The sequence below is a fragment of the Procambarus clarkii genome, chromosome 30, assembly GCF_040958095.1.
Source record: "Procambarus clarkii isolate CNS0578487 chromosome 30, FALCON_Pclarkii_2.0, whole genome shotgun sequence".
Classification (NCBI taxonomy): Eukaryota; Metazoa; Arthropoda; class Malacostraca; order Decapoda; family Cambaridae; genus Procambarus; species Procambarus clarkii.
The window spans coordinates 24,065,561-24,086,140 of record NC_091179.1 but is presented as its reverse complement, the minus strand read 5'-3'; positions in this window follow the sequence as shown (position 1 = coordinate 24,086,140).

Sequence of the window (20,580 nt, the reverse complement as noted above, 5' to 3'; positions counted from 1 at the left end):
TTGGATACAAATATCCATGGAGGTATGGAATGGAAACAACAGTTGATCAGCGAAGTTGCAGAATCTGTGGTGAGAGTGATGGACACCGCCTTGACCACTATCTACGTGAATGTGAACACCTGAGAGACATTAGGAATATGTGTAGAATAATAAACCCCACATTGTTTGAGTTAGGAAAACACTATTTGTCAAATATTGATACTGTTCTTAAAAGATTTCCCCATTTTGCACCCGCAAGATAACGTAAGCTTTTAAGGGTTGATAAATGTTAATCTTCTTGTTTGAGGAGCTGTTCACTTGAGACAGTTAAGCAAGTCCCAGCTGTGTCTGGGTACAAGTGACAGGATGAACAACCCAGCGGGTTTTCTTCCTATTGGGGAGTGTTGTACATTCTACTATGGCGGTATGTTCACTCACAAGATGAGTGGCGCTGCCCAATAAACTTGCCCCTCGGGGCAAAATTTAAAAAAAAAAAAAAATTACATATATTTCTCTTACACACACACATCCCATGAATTAATTGACCCCCAACCTCAGACCCTCTAAGCCACATCATTCCAGACCCTCCTAGCCCCCCTGTACCAGACCCTTCCAGCCCCCTCACAACCCAGACACCCCTTGTCCCCCAACTCCAGTGGAATCAACAGAAACTGAGGATGGACAGAAGAGAGTCAGCTTCAAGGGGATGTATTCAAACATAGCATTACAAGCAAGTATGTACGCAAACATATCATTACAAGCAAGGCAAGTAAACTTAGGGAAAGAGCACAAGAAGTGAACCTGGATGTAATTGGATTCACGGAAACACAACTCTCAAGAATCATAACGAATGCAGTGTTTCCCCAGGACTACACTGTAATAAGGAGAGAGAGAGGGAAGGAAGGGGAGGAGGCAGGGTGGCCTTACTGATGAGAAAGTTTATGGGGTGCATAATAAATGAACTAAACTCACTGATGAAAAAGGAATGGAGTTTCGAGGATATGGTTATTTTGGGCTGTGAAGGTTTCAGAGACTACATAACAGGCACCATGACGATGGGAGGACCAAGAGTAGTAGTAGCAGTGATATATAACCCTCCACCAAATGACAGAAGACCCAGGCAAGAGTATGACAGAAATAACATGGAAATTAACACTATAAATCAAAGAGCAGCCGCTGCTGCCTGTAGAAATCGATCCTATCTGCTCATCATGGGGGACTTTAATCACGGAAGGATAGACTTGGAAAACAAGGAATCACATGGAGGTGAGGAAACATGGAGAGCAAAACTGTTGGAAGTGGCGACAAGAAACCTTTTAAGTCGGCATGTCAGGGAACCCACAAGGATGAGAGGCAACGACGAACTAACGAGACTCGATCTAGTCTTCACTCTGAATGACTCAGACATTAGGGAAATTGGTCTCGAAGCCCCCGTGGGAATGAGTGATCACAGTGTACTGATGTTTGAGAACCTGGTCGAAGTAGGGTGAATGTACTCGGGACAGAGATCAGAAAACAAAAGGCTGGCATTCCGAAAGAGAAACTATGAGGAGATAACAAAATTCCTAACATATATAACATGGGAAACAGAGCTCAGGAAAAACGGCCCAAGACACGATGGACTACATCACGCAGAAGTGTAAGGAGGCAGCAGACATGTTCGTTCCAGTCCAAAAGGAAAAAAACGAAATACAGACGAGAAGCCCATGATTTAATCAGAGATGTAAGCTAACAAAGCAATAAAGTACAAGGGCGTGGAGAAACTATAGAAATAACAGGACACTTGAGAGCAGAGAAAGATACCTTTAGATAATCCTTTCCTTTATCCTTTAGATAATCCTAAGATAGATAATCCTTTCCCTTAAAACCAAGTCTGGTGCCCTTGAGGAGATACCAACTTTAATTTACAAAAAAGCCTCCAGATCTTTAGCCCCTGCTATTGCTCTGCTCTTCAACAAGTCACTTGAACTCCAAACCTTCCCAGATATTCTAAAAAAAACGAGAGTAACGCCTGTCCACAAATGTGGTGATCTCACAGATGTTAACAACTACAGACCTATATCTATCCTGCCAAACTTGTCAAAAAAATTTGAAAAACTAATCTATAAGCAGCTTTACTCATATCTAGCCAAACTCAATATACTTAGCCCTTGCCAATATGGCTTCAGACCCAAAAAAAGCACTAACGATGCACTTATTAGTATGCTTAACTCGATTCATACAGCTCTTGATAAAAATGAGTTCCCTGTTGGGTTGTTTGTGGACCTGCGTAAAGCTTTTGATACTGTCAACCACCAAAACCTTCTTCTTAAATTACATCATTATGGTGTCAGAGGACACTCCCTACAATACCTCAAATCCTACCTTACTGACAGGCTCCAATGTGTTTCTGTGAATAATACAATTTCTCCCACCCTACCCATCAACATTGGTGTTCCCCAGGGCAGCATACTTGGCCCTCTCCTCTTTCTCATCTACATTAATGACCTTCCAAATGCCTCCCAACACCTCAAACCAATTCTATTTGCTGACGACACAACCTTCATTTACTCCAGTCCTGATCCCCTTGCTCTAAATGCCACAGTAAATACTGAGCTAAATAAAGACCATCTGTGGCTAACTGCCAACAAACTCACCCTTAACATTGACAAAACTTTCTATATTCTGTTTGGCAATAAATCCTCTAATCAAATAAATCTCAAAATAAACAATACCCAAATTTGTAACAAATTAGATGGCAAATTCCTTGGCATTCTCATTGACCACAAGCTGAATTTCCACACATTCTAAACATATCAAAAAAAGTTTCAAAAACTGTGGGCATTCTTTCTAAGATCAGATATTATGTACCACGCCCTGCCCTGATGACTCTCTATTACTCCCTTATCTATCCATATCTCATCTATGGTATTTGTGCTTGGGGCTCTACTACCCAAAATCACTTACGTCCTCTAATTACTCAACACAAAGCTGCTATTAGGACAATATCCAATTCTGGCCCCAAACATCACTCGGTACCCCTACTCAAATCTCTGAATATGTTAGACATTAAGTCACTGCACAAATCAACCCGTCCTCTTAAAAATAACGTCACTTTTGGCTGGTATGCGCGATATGGCCAAATTTGGACGTAATTTGAAATGAAATCGACTCACAGAAGTGACGTTCTGTTCCGTTTTCTATTTGAGTCGTCCGGCGTACGCGCAGAGGTTATAAGAGGACACTTTAAATTAACGTTTTTCATAACGTTTTGAAACTTTATGAGAATTTCCTGCCCACCTAACCTATCAGAGGACCCTTAACTTACTGTTGTTGAAAAAAAAATCCCAAATTTATTTTCAATTTTTTTTCATTTTCAAATTACGTCCAAATTCGGCCATACGGGTAAACGGCCAAAAGCGACGTTCTTTTTAAGAGGACAGGTTGCACATTCTCTCATGTGTATTATACATATATAAAACGCTAAACATGGGGCCAATCCTGATCTCAAAAGTTTCATAGAAGGTTGTAACAGAACCCATGAGCACCACACCAGAAATAAATACAGTTTTGATATTCCTAGAGTACGACTTAATCAAACTAGAAATGCTCTACAAATCAAGGGGCCCAGAATGTGGAATGACCTTCCCAACCATGTTAAAGACTGTACCTCTCTCAACCAGTTTAAGTTAAAAGCGAAGCTATACCTAATAAATTCTCTATAACCTACCTTACCCTTCTATTGTCAACCCATGTCTGTTTTTCTTTAAAGAGCGCTGTTTGTCGACATAATTGTATTTGTGCTGCTTTTTCATCTTTGTTTTCATTTCTTGTTTTCATTCTACTCATTATGCTCAATTAGTATTAAGTTTGTCATTTAAGTTTATCATGCCCGAAACGCTTTGCGTAATAGTGGCTTTAGGCATTGTATGTACTAGCTCTACCTATAAGTCAACCAATCCCTGTAAAAATTTATTGTATGTATGTACCTTACCTAAATAAAATTGTATTGTGTTGTTGTATTGTATTGTATACCAGAGCGCCATGGATGAATACGTCAGGGTGAGAAGAGAGGCAGAGCGGCAATATGAAAAGGACATAGCAAGCAAGGCAAAAACTCAACCCAAATTGCTGCACAGCAAATCAGGAGAAAAACAACAGTGAAAGAACAGGCAATGAAACTGAGGGTAGGGCAGACGGATCCACTACAAACGACAAGGAAGTGTGCGAGGAACTCGATAAGAAATGCCAGGTCTCCACTGTGGAGCAAGGAGAAGTCCCAGAGATAAGAAAGGAAACATCAAACCAGACACCACTAGAGGAGTTTGTAATTACCAGTGGGGAGGTGAGGAAGCATCTGCTAGATTTGGATGTGACAAAGGCTATAGGCCCGGATGGAATCTCACCATGGATACTGAAGAAAGGAGCAGAAGCATTGTGCCTGCCACTCTCTATGGTGTACAACAAATCACTGGCGACAGGTGTGATTTGGCAAAAATTTGGAAGACGGCTAATGTAGTCCCGATATTCACGAAGGATGATAGACAGGAGGCATTGAACTGCAGGCCAGTGTCCCTAACTTGCATACCGTGCAAGATGATGGAGAAGAATATGCGAAAAAGCTTGTGGAACATCTGGGGCCAAATAACTTTGTAACACAACATCATCATGGGTACAGGGATGGGAAATCATTCCTCACAGGATTAATTGAGTTCTATGATCAGGCAACAAAAATTAGGCAAGAAAGAAAGGGGGTAGGCAGACTGCATATTTTTGGATTGCCAGAAAGCCTGTGACACAGAACCACACAAGAGACTAGTGCACAAGCTGGAGATGCAGGCAGGAATGAAAGGGAAGGTACTATATTGGATAAGGGAGTACCTAAGTAACAGAAGACAGCGAGTCACTGTGAAGGGTGGGGTCTCGGAGTGGCGAGGCGTCACCAGTGGATTTCACACCAACCCTGTCTCCTGAAGCCCACATCAAAGAATAAATCAGCGACGTATGCAAGGCTGGCTAACGTCAGAACGGCGTTCAGGAACCTGTGTAAGGAATCCTTCAGAACCTTGTACACCACATATGTAAGACCAATCCTGGAGTATGCGGCCCCAGCATGGAGCCCGTACCTTGTCAAGCACAAGACCAAGATGAAAAAAGTTCAGAGGTTCACTAGGCTAGTCCCAGAACTAAGAGGCATGAGTTATGAGCTTCGCCCGAGACCCGTGACGCTGCTCCTCGGGGCGGGACGTGTGCGGGTGGCCCTGTGGGGGGCCAGGCAGTGTGGTAGTCGTCTCGAAGGCCCCGGGTCGGGGTTGGCGGGGGAGGTGGCGGGTGCGCCTGCGTGATGAGTGTGTACAGTGTTGTCCAGCCCTCGGCAGACAGGCGAGGGGGCTGCGGTGCCGGGCGGCCAATGTCTGACTAGGCAGGCGAGTGTCCGGAAGGGGGCCCCCCGTCCGAGTCGGAGCTCCTGGACGTCGCCTCCGTGGAAGGGGAGGCGAAGCGTACAGGCTTTGTCCGTGTCCTGGGAGGCTGCTTGTGTACACTGCTGCGTCTTGGACCTTGCGTAGCCGCGGACCACGCCCTCTTCCATGTTCCCGAGAGGTGGATGGGGGGGGGCGTCTCTGGCTTGTCCGGTCAGTGAAGATGGGAGGCGTAAGTGGCATGTGCTGAGACATCAAAGGAGTAAACAATAACTAAAAAGGGGGGGCTCACCCCAGACATAACCTTAGTAGTGGTGAAACCAACACTGCAAACAACGGTAATTAAAACAAAGACGTTATTACATGAAACAATCATTGTAAAACAGTTATGATGGCATAACACACAGAAATCACAATAGCGTGATGCATCAAATGTACAAATTCACAAGGGCCGTGACGAGGATTCGAACCTGCGTCCGAGAGCATCCCAGACGCTGCCTTAATCGACTGAGCTACGACATGGTAAAAGAGTTGAAACCGAAGTTCTACTGAACTTACTGGATCCTGCAGCCTCTCCGAGACACAAACCAGGGTTTTACACAACTCCCCCCTGCACTCGAGCTATGTCAATAGACCATTCTCCCTCTTCGCCCTTACTTCATTACACACATAAATCACCCTGTCATAGCTCAGTCGATTAAGGCAGCATCTGGGATGCTCTCGGACACAGGTTCGAATCCTCGTCACGGCCCTTGTGGATTTGTTCATGATGGTATAAGTTAATGTGGTGGGTGTACAGAAGGCGCACGATAATACAGCTGCCGAAAGTGAGAAATACCGGCTTAGAGAACTGCCGGTACCCGGAGGCAAAGTGGGGGTCAGAGGGCAGTACCTCAACGAAGAACGAAAATAAGAAGCAGAATAGCCATACTGTAGCAGAAACCGGGGACGTGACAAGCCAGGTGTATTGGTGAAAGTGGGAGAGCCCATACGGGGCCAAGGAAGGGCAGCTAGGGAGAAGAGAATAAGGTAGTGCAGGATAAGTATACGGCACCAATGTTAGGTAACCATCAAAGTCTAGGAAAAACCGTCGAGAAAGGAAGGGCAACAGTAACTTAGCTGCCAGAGTCGTTGAACGTTGAGGCGTGAGGGCCCAGCAGGGCCTGGAGGTGAGGGTGTGGGCCCAGGCAGGAGCGTAGCGAAGCGGCGGAACCCAGCGTGAACCTTAGAGTTGCAGTTGGGCCCATTGCTCCCCTGTCAGCGGCGGCAGCTTCTTGCTAGGTTACGGCGCCCCCGAAGCGTGAGAAAACAACTGTGCTGTTCTTCCGGCACAGGGAAGAACTCAGGGGGTGGCCCAGCCAGTGGCGTAGTAAACTGAAGTGCCCCGGCCTGGGGCATATAACTGAAGTGCCCCGGCCTGGGGTATATAACTGAAGAGCCCCGGCCTGGGACATATAAACTGAAGAGCCCCGGCCTGGGACATATAAACTGAAGAGCCCCGGCCTGGGACATATAAACTGAAGAGCCCCGGCCTGGGACATATAAACTGAAGAGCCCCGGCCTGGGACATATAAACTGAAGAGCCCCGGCCTGGGACATATAAACTGAAGAGCCCCGGCCTGGGACATATAAACTGAAGAGCCCCGGTCTGGGGCATATAAACTGAAGAGCCCCGGCCTGGGGCATATAAACTGAAGAGCCCCGGCCTGGGGCATATAAACTGAAGAGCCCCGGCATGGGGCATATAAACTGAAGAGCCCCGGCATGGGGCATATAACTGAAGAGCCCCGGCCTGGGGTATATAAACTGAAGAGCCCCGGCATGGGGCATATAACTGAAGAGCCCCGGCCTGGGGCATATAACTGAAGAGCCCCGGCCTGGGGCATATAACTGAAGAGCCCCGGCCTGGGGCATCTAAACTGACGAGCCCCGACCTGGGGCATCTAAACTGACGAGCCCCGACCTGGGGCATCTAAACTGAAGAGCCCCGACCTGGGGCATCTAAACTGACGAGCCCGACCTGGGGCATCTAAACTGACGAGCCCCGACCTGGGGCATCTAAACTGACGAGCCCGACCTGGGGCATCTAAACTGAAGAGCCCCGACCTGGGGCATCTAAACTGAAGAGCCCCGACCTGGGGCATCTAAACTGACGAGCCCGACCTGGGGCATCTAAACTGACGAGCCCCGACCTGGGGCATCTAAACTGACGAGCCCCGACCTGGGGCATCTAAACTGACGAGCCCGACCTGGGGCATCTAAACTGACGAGCCCCGACCTGGGGCATCTAAACTGACGAGCCCCGACCTGGGGCATCTAAACTGACGAGCCCGACCTGGGGCATCTAAACTGAAGAGCCCCGACCTGGGGCATCTAAACTGACGAGCCCCGACCTGGGGCATCTAAACTGAAGAGCCCCGACCTGGGGCATCTAAACTGACGAGCCCCGACCTGGGGCATCTAAACTGAAGAGCCCCGACCTGGGGCATCTAAACTGACGAGCCCCGACCTGGGGCATCTAAACTGAAGAGCCCCGACCTGGGGCATCTAAACTGACGAGCCCCGACCTGGGGCATCTAAACTGACGAGCCCCGACCTGGGGCATCTAAACTGACGAGCCCCGACCTGGGGCATCTAAACTGACAAGCCCGACCTGGGGCATCTAAACTGAAGAGCCCCGACCTGGGGCATCTAAACTGAAGAGCCCGACCTGGGGCATCTAAACTGAAGAGCCCCGACCTCGGGCATCTAAACTGAAGAGCCCGACCTGGGGCATCTAAACTGAAGAGCCCCGACCTGGGGCATCTAAACTGAAGAGCCCGACCTGGGGCATCTAAACTGACGAGCCCCGACCTGGGGCATCTAAACTGACGAGCCCCGACCTGGGGCATCTAAACTGAAGAGCCCCGACCTCGGGCATCTAAACTGAAGAGCCCGACCTGGGGCATCTAAACTGACGAGCCCCGACCTGGGGCATCTAAACTGACGAGCCCGACCTGGGGCATCTAAACTGACGAGCCCGACCTGGGGCATCTAAACTGAAGAGCCCCGACCTGGGGCATCTAAACTGACGAGCCCCGACCTGGGGCATCTAAACTGACGAGCCCCGACCTGGGGCATCTAAACTGACGAGCCCCGACCTGGGGCATCTAAACTAAAGAGGCCCGACCTGGGGCATCTAAACTGACGAGCCCCGACCTGGGGCATCTAAACTGACGAGCCCCGACCTGGGGCATCTAAACTGACGAGCCCCGACCTGGGGCATCTAAACTGACGAGCCCCGACCTGGGGCATCTAAACTGACGAGCCCCGACCTGGGGCATCTAAACTGACGAGCCCCGACCTGGGGCATCTAAACTGACGAGCCCCGACCTGGGGCATCTAAACTGACGAGCCCGACCTGGGGCATCTAAACTGACGAGCCCGACCTGGGGCATCTAAACTGACGAGCCCGACCTGGGGCATCTAAACTGAAGAGCCCCGACCTGGGGCATCTAAACTGACGAGCCCCGACCTGGGGCATCTAAACTGACGAGCCCCGACCTGGGGCATCTAAACTGACGAGCCCCGACCTGGGGCATCTAAACTGAAGAGCCCCGACCTGGGGCATCTAAACTGAAGAGCCCCGACCTGGGGCATCTAAACTGAAGAGCCCCGGCCTAGGCATTGGGAAGCAGATAGGCGCCCAGCATGTTGTTGTTGTTATAGATTCAGCTACTCGGAACACGTTCCAAGTAGCACGGGCTATGGTGAGCCCGTAACTTACCTGGCACAGGAGCGGGGCAAGTAGCACGGGCTATGGTGAGCCCGTAACTTACCTGGCACAGGAGCGGGGCAAGTAGCACGGGCTATGGTGAGCCCGTAACTTACCTGGCACAGGAGCGGGGCAAGTAGCACGGGCTATGGTGAGCCCGTAACTTACCTGGCACAGGAGCGGGGCAAGTAGCACGGGCTATGGTGAGCCCGTAACTTACCTGGCACAGGAGCGGGGCAAGTAGTGCTGTGAGAGGGGCCAGCAGGGGCCCGTTGTAGAGCGTAGCGATGAGGGGGGGGGTAGTCATGGGCACAACCAGGGGCATAGTAAGCGGAAGGGGCCCAGCGCGGACATAGGGAAGCAGAAGGGGCGGCACTTGCAGTTGAACTGAGGTCGTGACCTGATTGATTGATGAAGATTAAGGCACCCTAAAGGTGGCACGGGCATGAATAGCCCGTAAGTGGTGGCCGTTTAGAGCCATTACCAGTATCAATAGCTGATACTGGAGATCTGTGGAGGTGCGACTGCACCCTACGGAGAGGTCGTGACCGGGTCGTGACCTCTCCTGCACGTGCTTAAGTATATACTCCCCCCTTGCTGCGCGCGCAGTGCCTGCCGCAAGGCGCTGCCCATATGTTTTTTCTCCCAGAAATTCCACCGCTTCGTACAAGCATTGTCCATTTTTATGAATAAATTATTATTAATATTATTATTATTATTATTAATATTATTATTATTATTATCCGGAGGCTTGCCATGAATACGTTTGTGCATTAGTATGTTAAAAAACATGTGAAGTAAGAAATAATTTCTAGAACGCTTTTGAGGTCTCTCTGAGGTCATTGTCAGTGACCTCAGCTCAGCCTGGCTGAGGTGTTGACAATGATCTCAGTAGGTTGAAAGTGCTCAACAATTATTTCATATATATATATATATATATATATATATATATATATATATATATATATATATATATATATATACATATATATAATACATTTATATACATATAAATGATCGAACTACTTAAAAGTTGGTTCTTAATACATTTATACATATATTTCCTTCACCGCCGATCACATTATTGTTATAAAACCACAATGAAAGGTGAAAGTAAAGCCAAGGCCCTGCATATATCCTGAATTTACCTGAGGGGCCACTAGCACTCCAGTGGCCTCGACGAAGACAGGAAGCCAGCAGCTTGTCAAGGGTGCAGGTAGTTTAGTTCATTTGTACTGAGGGCTTTTTTCCAGTTGAATTCTGAAATTCAACAGAGTTTGGGCATTTTACGGTTTTAGCGGGTGATTACCTAAGTGTAGTTACCTAAGTGTAGTTACAGGATGAGAACTACATTCGTGGTGTTCAGTTTTCCCAGTACTCTTTATCATAGTCAATAAAATTTAAAAATTCAAATGTTTATTCAGGTAAAAGTACATACATAGAATATGAGTTACAAACATCATGTTGGATTTATAGATAGAGTTAGTACAAACAATGCCTAAAGCCACTAATATGCGTAGCGTTTCGGGTAACACTGGCAATATAATGAAATATAATGCCATACAATGTCTTGAAACTACTGACGGTTGTCACCACCACCTTCTCACTTCCTCCAACCGTCTACCACTCTGCGAAAATAAATTTTCTTATATTGATTCGGCAAATTTGTTCAGGTAGCTTAAATCTATTAACTGTTGTTCTTCAAGTGGTCTCAGGAATTCTTCCTTATCAATTTTGTCGATTCCGGTGCTATTTTGTACGTGGTGATCATATCCCCTCTTCCTCTATATTCTAGCTTAGGCATATTTAATGCCTCTAACCTCTCCTCGTAGATCGTCAGCAAACATGTTTATATAATTCTATATTCCTCTGCATTGTAGGTCGTTTATAAAGAAATGAACATTACCGGTGCAAGAACTGAACCCTGCTTGCGGGGGTTGAGCTCTGGCTCTTTGGGCCCACCACTCAACTGTCAATCAACTTATTTTGTTTTCACACATGCACACCCAGGAAGCAGCCCGTAGCAGCTGTCAAACTCCCGGGTACCTATTTACTGCTTGGTGAACAGGGGCATCAGAGTGAAAGAAATTCTGCCCATTTGTTTCCGCCTCCACCGGGAATCGAACCCGGACCCGTAGAACTATACGAATTCCAAGCGCTGTCCACTCAGCCATCAGGCCTCAGTGAATACTTGTGGTATTCCACTCATGACATTTCTCCAGTGGAAATAATGGTTATTCCTGTATATATATATACTGTATATATATCGTGACGATAATCTCCTTCAAGAGATTGAGCCTGCTCTTCCCTCCACAATTACGTCGTTGTGGTTATATAAAACTACTATGGAAGAAATGTCCAACAACGACAACAACACCAGCAAGGCTTGCCAGAGCGCAAAACGTTGCAGCCAGAGACACCTGTTCAGACTCAAACCGCCAAACTACTCGTTGATCGCTACCGGCCCCGCTGATTGGTCGCCGGTCTGGCTGCACCTGCACTCGCCCCCCCATACTACTTGATGTCTGGGGTCGCCACGACCTCAGACCTCAGAATGTTCAGTGCTTTCGTGGTTATCACTCCTCCCAGCTAGACGTTAGCGTGTACTGAGAGAGGTGATAGCTTAAAGCCAATATTCCAGCACCTTCCCATTTAATTTTGTGTTGCACTTCTTGTTATTTTGCCTTAACGTAACTTTTCATTGTGTCATTTAAGTATTCTTATTATTTTGATTGATTGATTTTATTATAAGAATTTGTTTGTGCATTTTATTCATGTTTTGATTTATTTAACGTAATTAAAATTTCATTGTTAAAGTTTACTTGTGTTTTGTGTGTCTTCTCCTTACCTTACCACAGACGAAGTTCCAGTTTTTCTATTTTTTTTTATAACTATGTGACGAGGCCATACCCCTAGCCTTAAACAGCCGAACACCAACGCGTTACCGTCACAATATATATATATATATATATATATATATATATATATATATATATATATATATAATATATATATATATATATATATATATATATATATATATATATATATATATATATATATATATATATATATATATATATATATATATATATGTCGTACCTAGTAGCCAGAACGTCCTTCTCAGCCTACTATGCAAGGCCCAATTTGCCTAATAAGCCAAGTTTTCATGAATTAATTGTTTTTCGGCAACCTAACCTACCTAACCCAACTTTTTCGGCTACCTAACCTAACCTAACCTAACATATATAGATAGGTTAGGTTAGGTTAGGTAGGGTTGGTTAGGTTCGGTCATATATCTACGTTAATTTTAACTCCAATAAAAAAAAATTGACCTCATACATGGGTAGCTTTATCATTTCATAAGAAAAAAATTAGAGAAAATATATTAATTCAGGAAAACTTGGCTTATTAGGCAAATCGGGCCTTCCATAGTAGGCCGAAAAGTGCGTTCCGGCTACTAGGTACGACATATATATATATGTCGTACCTAGTAGCCAGAACGCACTTCTCTGCCTACTATGCAAGGCCCGATTTGCCTAATAAGCCAAGTTTTCCTGAATTAATATATTTTCTCTAATTTTTTTCTTATGAAATGATAAAGCTACCCATTTCATTATGTATGAGGTCAATTTTTTTTTATTGGAGTTAAAATTAACGTATATATATGGCCGAACCTAACCAACCCTACCTAACCTAACCTAACCTATCTTTATAGGTTAGGCTAGGTTAGGTAGCAGAAAAAGTTAGGTTAGGTTAGGTTAGGTAGGTTAGGTTGTCGAAAAACAATTAATTCATGAAAACTTGGCTTATTAGGCAAATCGGGCCTTGCATAGTAGGCTGAGAAGTGAGTTCTGGCTACTAGGTACGACATATATATATATATATATATATATATATATATATATATATATATATATATATATATATATATATATATATATATATATATATATATATATATATATATGTCGTACCTAGTAGCCAGAACGCACTTCTCTGCCTACTATGCAAGGCCCGATTTGCCTAATAAGCCAAGTTTTCATGAATTAATTGTTTTTCGACTACCTAACCGACCTAACCTAACCTAACTTTTTCGGCTACCTAACCTAACCTAACCTATAAAGATAGGTTAGGTTAGGTAGGGTTGGTTAGGTTCGGTCATATATCTACATTAATTTTCAGTCAAATAAAAAAAAAATGACCTCGTACATAATGAAATGGGTAGCTTTATCATTTCATAAGAAAAAAATTAGAGCAAATATATTAATTCAGGAAAACTTGGCTTATTAGGCAAATCGGGCCTTGCATAGTAGGCTGAGAAGTGCGTTCTGGCTACTAGGTACGACATATATATATATATATATGTCGTACCTAGTAGCCAGAACTCACTTCTCAGCCTACTATGCAAGGCCCGATTTGCCTAATAAGCCAAGTTTTCCTGAATTAATATATTTTCTATAATATTTTTCTTATGAAATGATAAAGCTGCCCTTTTCACTATGTATGAGGTCAATTTTTTTTTATTGGAGTTAAAATTAACGTAGATATATGACCGAACCTAACCAACCCTACCTAACCTAACCTAACCTATCTTTATAGGTAAGGTTAGATTAGGTAGCCAAAAAAAGCTAGGTTAGGTTAGGTTAGGTAGGTTAGGTAGACGAAAAAACATTAATTCATGAAAACTTGGCTTATTAGGCAAATCGGGCCTTGCATAGTAGGCTGAGAAGTGAGTTCTGGCTACTAGGTACGACATATATATATATATATATATATATATATATATATATATATATATATATATATATATATATATATATATATGTCGTACCTAGTAGCCAGAACGCACTTCTCAGCCAACTATGCAAGGCCCGATTTGCTTAATAAGCCAAGTTTTCATGAATTAATTATTTTTCGACTACCTAACCTACCTAACCTAACCTAACCTAACTTTTTCGGCTACCTAACCTAACCTAACCTATAAAGATAGGTTAGGTTAGGTTAGGTAGGGTTGGTTAGGTTCGGTCATATATCTACGTTAATTTTAACTCCAATGAAAAAAAATTGACTGCATACATAATGAAATGGGTATCTTTATCATTTCATAAGAAAAAAAATTGAGAAAATATATTAATTCAGGAAAACTTGGCTTATTAGGCAAATCGGGCCTTGCATAGTAGACTGAGAAGTGCATTCTGGCTACTAGGTACGACATATATATATATATATATATATATATATATATATATGTCGTACCTAGTAGCCAGAACTCACTTCTCAGCCTACTATTCAAGGCCAGATTTGCCTAGTAAGCCAAGTTTTCCTGAATTAATATATTTACTATAATTTTTTTCTTATGAAATGATAAAGCAACCCTTTTCTCTATGTATGAGGTCAATTTTATTTTATTGGAGTTAAAATTAACGTAGATATATGACCGAACCTAACCAACCCTACCTAACCTAACCTAACCTATATTTATAGGTAAGGTTAGGTTAGGTAGCCAAAAAAAGCTAGGTTAGGTTAGGTTAGGTAGGTTAGGTAGACGAAAAAACATTAATTCATGAAAACTTGGCTTATTAGGCAAATCGGGCCTTGAATAGTAGGCTGAGAAGTGCGTTCTGGCTATTAGGTACGACATATATATATATATATATATATATATATATATATATATATATATATATATATATATATATATATATATAATATATATTAGTATATTTTGGTAGCAGTCTTTCCTGTAGACATATACTATTAAATATGACCGAAAAAGTAAGATTAATAATTCTAACACGAATTTTCTCAATCTTTCGTACATTTCTTTTCACTGTTGGAGGTAATTCAAAAATCAATTCTCCAAAATTCATTTTTATTTCTAGTCTGACGCGACACTTGAGCGCGTTTCGTAAAACTTATTACATTTTCAAAGACTTTAGTTAACATATACACAACTGAATAGAACTTACTGAATAGAATAGAACATCTCCGATTTTGTTTATATCTACATTTGAGTGAGGTGGATGGGGTGAGGTGGTATTTAATAAGGTATTAATTTCATCAACACAAGCCAGAACATGAAACAATGGGTATTGAATAGAAGTGATTGTAGAAAGCCTATTGGTCCATATTTCTTGATGCTTCTATATTGGAGCGGAGTCTTGAGGTGGGTAGAATATAGTTGTGCATTAATTGGCTGTTGATTGCTGGTGTTGACTTCTTGATGTGTAGTGCCTCGCAAACGTCAAGCCGCCTGCTATCGCTGTATCTATCGATGATTTCTGTGTTGTTTACTAGGATTTCTCTGGCGATGGTTTGGTTGTGGGAAGAGATTATATGTTCCTTAATGGAGCCCTGTTGCTTATGCATCGTTAAACGCCTAGAAAGAGATGTTGTTGTCTTGCCTATATACTGTTTTTTTTGGAGCTTACAGTCCCCAAGAGGGCATTTGAAGGCATAGACGACGTTAGTCTCTTTTAAAGCGTTCTGTTTTGTGTCTGGAGAGTTTCTCATGAGTAGGCTGGCCGTTTTTCTGGTTTTATAGTAAATCGTCAGTTGTATCCTCTGATTTTTGTCTGTAGGGATAACGTTTCTATTAACAATATCTTTCAGGACCCTTTCCTCCGTTTTATGAGCTGTGGAAAAGAAGTTCCTGTAAAATAGTCTAATAGGGGGTATAGGTGTTGTGTTGGTTGTCTCTTCAGAGGTTGCATGGCGTTTCACTTTCCTTCTTATGATGTCTTCGACGAAACCATTGGAGAAGCCGTTGTTGACTAGGACCTGCCTTACCCTACAGAGTTCTTCGTCGACTTGCTTCCATTCTGAGCTGTGGCTGAGAGCACGGTCGACATATGCGTTAACAACACTCCTCTTGTACCTATCTGGGCAGTCGCTTTTGGCATTTAGGCACATTCCTATGTTCGTTTCCTTAGTGTAGACTGCAGTGTGGAAACCTCCGCTCTTTTCCATGACTGTTACATCTAGAAAGGGCAGCTTCCCATCCTTTTCCATCTCGTAAGTGAAACGCAGCACGGAACTCCGCTCAATATATATATATATATATATATATATATATATATATATATATATATATATAACTTTTTAGACACTCAACCCACCAGGAGACTCGAACACTGGCCAACAAGGTGGCAGTTGCATGCTGTATCCACTACACTATACTTCAAAGCCATAAGAGAGGTAGGAATTCTGGGGTATTTAACCAACCAGAACTCCAATCCTCTCCCAGGCAATGAGATAGTGTGGGACCTCGGATGCTCTTTCATCGGTTCCTGTTATATGGGAAAACTCAGTGCCAAATGCTTAATGCACAGACTACCCTATTCCAGTAGCTGAAGTGTATAACTTTTTAGACACTCAACCCACCAGGAGACTCGAACACTGGCCAACAAGGTGGCAGTTGCATGCTGTATCCACTACACTATACTTCAAAGCCATAAGAGAGGTAGGAATTCTGGGGTATTTAACCAACCAGAACTCCAATCCTCTCCCAGGCAATGAGATAGTGTGGGACCTCGGATGCTCTTTCATCGGTTCCTGTTATATGGGAAAACTCAGTGCCAAATGCTTAATGCACAGACTACCCTATTCCAGTAGCTGAAGTGTATAACTTTTTAGACACTCAACCCACCAGGAGACTCGAACACTGGCCAACAAGGTGGCAGTTGCATGCTGTATCCACTACACTATACTTCAAAGCCATAAGAGAGGTAGGAATTCTGGGGTATTTAACCAACCAGAACTCCAATCCTCTCCCAGGCATATATATATATATATATATATATATATATATATATATATATATATATATATATATATATATATATATATATATATATATATATGTCGTACCTAGTAGCCAGAACTCACTTCTCAGCCTACTATTCAAGGCCCGATTTGCCTAATAAGCCAAGTTTTCCTGAATTAATATATTTACTATAATTTTTTTCTTATGAAATGATAAAGCAACCCTTTTCTCTATGTATGAGGTCAATTTTTTTTATTGGAGTTAAAATTAACGTAGATATATGACCGAACCTAACCAACCCTACCTAACCTAACCTAACCTATATTTATAGGTAAGGTTAGGTTAGGTAGCCAAAAAAAGCTAGGTTAGGTTAGGTTAGGTAGGTTAGGTAGACGAAAAAACATTAATTCATGAAAACTTGGCTTATTAGGCAAATCGGGCCTTGAATAGTAGGCTGAGAAGTGCGTTCTGGCTATTAGGTACGACATATATATATATATTATTAAATATGACCGGAAAAGTAAGATTAATAATTCTAACACGAATTTTCTCAATCTTTCGTACATTACGCTTCACTGTTGGAGGTAAATCAAAAATCAATTCTCCAAAATTCATTTTTATTTCTAGTCTGACGCGACACGGGCGCGTTTCGTAAAACTTATTACATTTTCAAAGACTTTTAGTTCACAAATACACAACTGAATAGAACTTACGTATCTCCGATTTTATATCTACATTTGAGTGAGGTGGGAGGGATGATGTGGCATTAACACAAGACAGAACAAAAGGGGATATTAATAGGGTATTAAAAGTATCAACACAAGACAGAACACAAATAATGGGTATTGAATAGAAGTGTTTGTAGAAAGCCTATTGGTCCATATTTCTTGATGCTTCTATATTGGAGCGGAGTCTTGAGGTGGGTAGAATATAGTTGTGCAATAATTGGCTGTTGATTGCTGGTGTTGACTTCTTGATGTGTAGTGCCTCGCAAACGTCAAGCCGCCTGCTATCGCTGTATCTATCGATGATTTCTGTGTTGTTTACTAGGATTTCTCTGGCGATGGTTTGGTTGTGGGAAGAGATTATATGTTCCTTAATGGAGCCCTGTTGCTTATGCATCGTTAAACGCCTAGAAAGAGATGTTGTTGTCTTGCCTATATACTGGGTTTTTTGGAGCTTACAGTCCCCAAGTGGGCATTTGAAGGCATAGACGACGTTAGTCTCTTTTAAAGCGTTCTGTTTTGTGTCTGGAGAGTTTCTCATGAGTAGGCTGGCCGTTTTTCTGGTTTTATAGTAAATCGTCAGTTGTATCCTCTGATTTTTGTCTGTAGGGATAACGTTTCTATTAACAATATCTTTCAGGACCCTTTCCTCTGTTTTATGAGCTGTGGAAAAGAAGTTCCTGTAAAATAGTCTAATAGGGGGTATAGGTGTTGTGTTAGTTGTCTCTTCAGAGGTTGCATGGCTTTTCACTTTCCTTCTTATGATGTCTTCGACGAAACCATTGGAGAAGCCGTTATTGACTAGGACCTGCCTTACCCTACAGAGTTCTTCGTCGACTTGCTTCCATTCTGAGCTGTGGCTGAGAGCACGGTCGACATATGCGTTAACAACACTCCTCTTGTACCTGTCAGGGCAGTCGCTGTTGGCATTTAGGCACATTCCTATGTTTGTTTCCTTAGTGTAGACTGCAGTGTGGAAACCTCCGCCCTTTTCCATGACTGTTACATCTAGAAAGGGCAGCTTCCCACCCTTTTCCATCTCGTAAGTGAAACGCAGCACGGAACTCTGCTCAAATGCCTCCTTCAGCTCCTGCAGATGTCTGACATCAGGTACCTGTGTAAAAATGTCGTCAACATACCTGCAGTATATGGCCGGTTTCAAGTTCATGTCGACTAAGACTTTTTGCTCGATGGTACCCATGTAGAAGTTTGCAAACAGGACACCTAGGGGAGAACCCATGGCGACCCCATCTACTTGCTTATACATGTGCCCATCCGGGCTCAAGAAGGGTGCCTCTTTAGTACAAGCTTGGAGTAGTTTCCTCAGAATATTTTCTGGTATGTCAAGAGGAGTACAGGCTGGATCACGATACACTCTGTCGGCTATCATTCCGATTGTCTCGTCCACAGGTACGTTGGTAAACAGCGATTCTACGTCCAACGAGGCTCTTATCCCTGTGGCCCGTGTGCCCCGCAGTAAGTCAACAAATTCCTTTGGAGACTTCAGGCTGAAGGCGCAAGGAACATAAGGAGTCAGCAGGCCGTTGAGTCGCTTCGCCAGTCTGTACGTGGTGTGGGTATCTGGCTAATGATTGGCCGAAGTGGGTTTCCAGGCTTGTGCGTCTTGGCATTTCCATACGTATATCCAGGTTTATATTCCCCAATGATCTTTGGCAGGTGGAGTCCGGATTTCTTGGCGTTCACAGTTTCGATCAGTTTGTTGACCTTTGCTTTTAATTCGGCTGTAGTGTCCTTCGTTACCCTTTGGAACTTAGTTTGGTCAGAGACTAGTTTGGTAAACTAGAAATAAAAATGAATTTTGGAGAATTGATTTTTGATTTACCTCCAACAGTGAAGCGTAATGTACGAAAGATTGAGAAAATTCGTGTTAGAATTATTAATCTTACTTTTTCGGTCATATTTAATAATATATGTCTACAGGAAAGACTGCTACCAAAATATACTAATATTAAAGCGCACGACCCAGCAGCAAGGAATCAAGCCTTCACGATAAAATATCGCCAGGATCTGATTCGTGATCAGATATACAAGACAGAGAATGAAATCAAAGACAACAAAACGCAACTACTTCATGCTACAAACGAGTGGAGAAATAGCAACATCGACCATAGTATCCGTACCCGCATTGAACAACACCTCGACATCCTCACAGACCAACATCACCTCAGCACTGAAACAAGGATTATCAAGAAACTAACAACATTATATGGAGGACCTATGGCAATTCCACGACCAAGAGATGGCTTCCTGAACCTTGCAGGAATTAACCTCACTGAGGACCAAGTCACTCTCCTAAATCTGGGCATAAACTGTCATGTTATGTCCAGACCGAGTGAGATGGCCCGGAAAGTAGAGTTGGAAATTCTGTTGGACGACATATTCGACCTCGAGACACAAAAGAAGGTCACTACCAAAGATACCTTACAAGCAGAACTTATTGCAGAAGGAGGAAAGAATCGAGGCAACTACAGAAGCACCATACTGTCCCCCGAGCTTAAAGCGGCAGCTAAAAGCCTTCGTGAGAACAAGGAGATAGTTGTCAGGAGAGGTGACAAGTCGCCAATATATGTCATTCTTAAAAAAGACGAATATCTGGCGAAAATGAACATCATACTCTCTGACCAAACTAAGTTCCAAAGGGTAACGAAGGACACTACAGCCGAATTAAAAGCAAAGGTCAACAAACTGATCGAAACTGTGAACGCCAAGAAATCCGGACTCCACTTGCCAAAGATCATTGGGGAATATAAACCTGGATATGCGTATGGAAATGTCAAGACGCACAAGCCTGGAAATCCACTTCGGCCAATCATTAGCCAGATACCCACACCCACGTACAGACTGGCGAAGCGACTCAACGGCCTGCTGACTCCTTATGTTCCTTGCGCCTTCAGCCTGAAGTCTCCAAAGGAATTTGTTGACTTACTGCGGGGC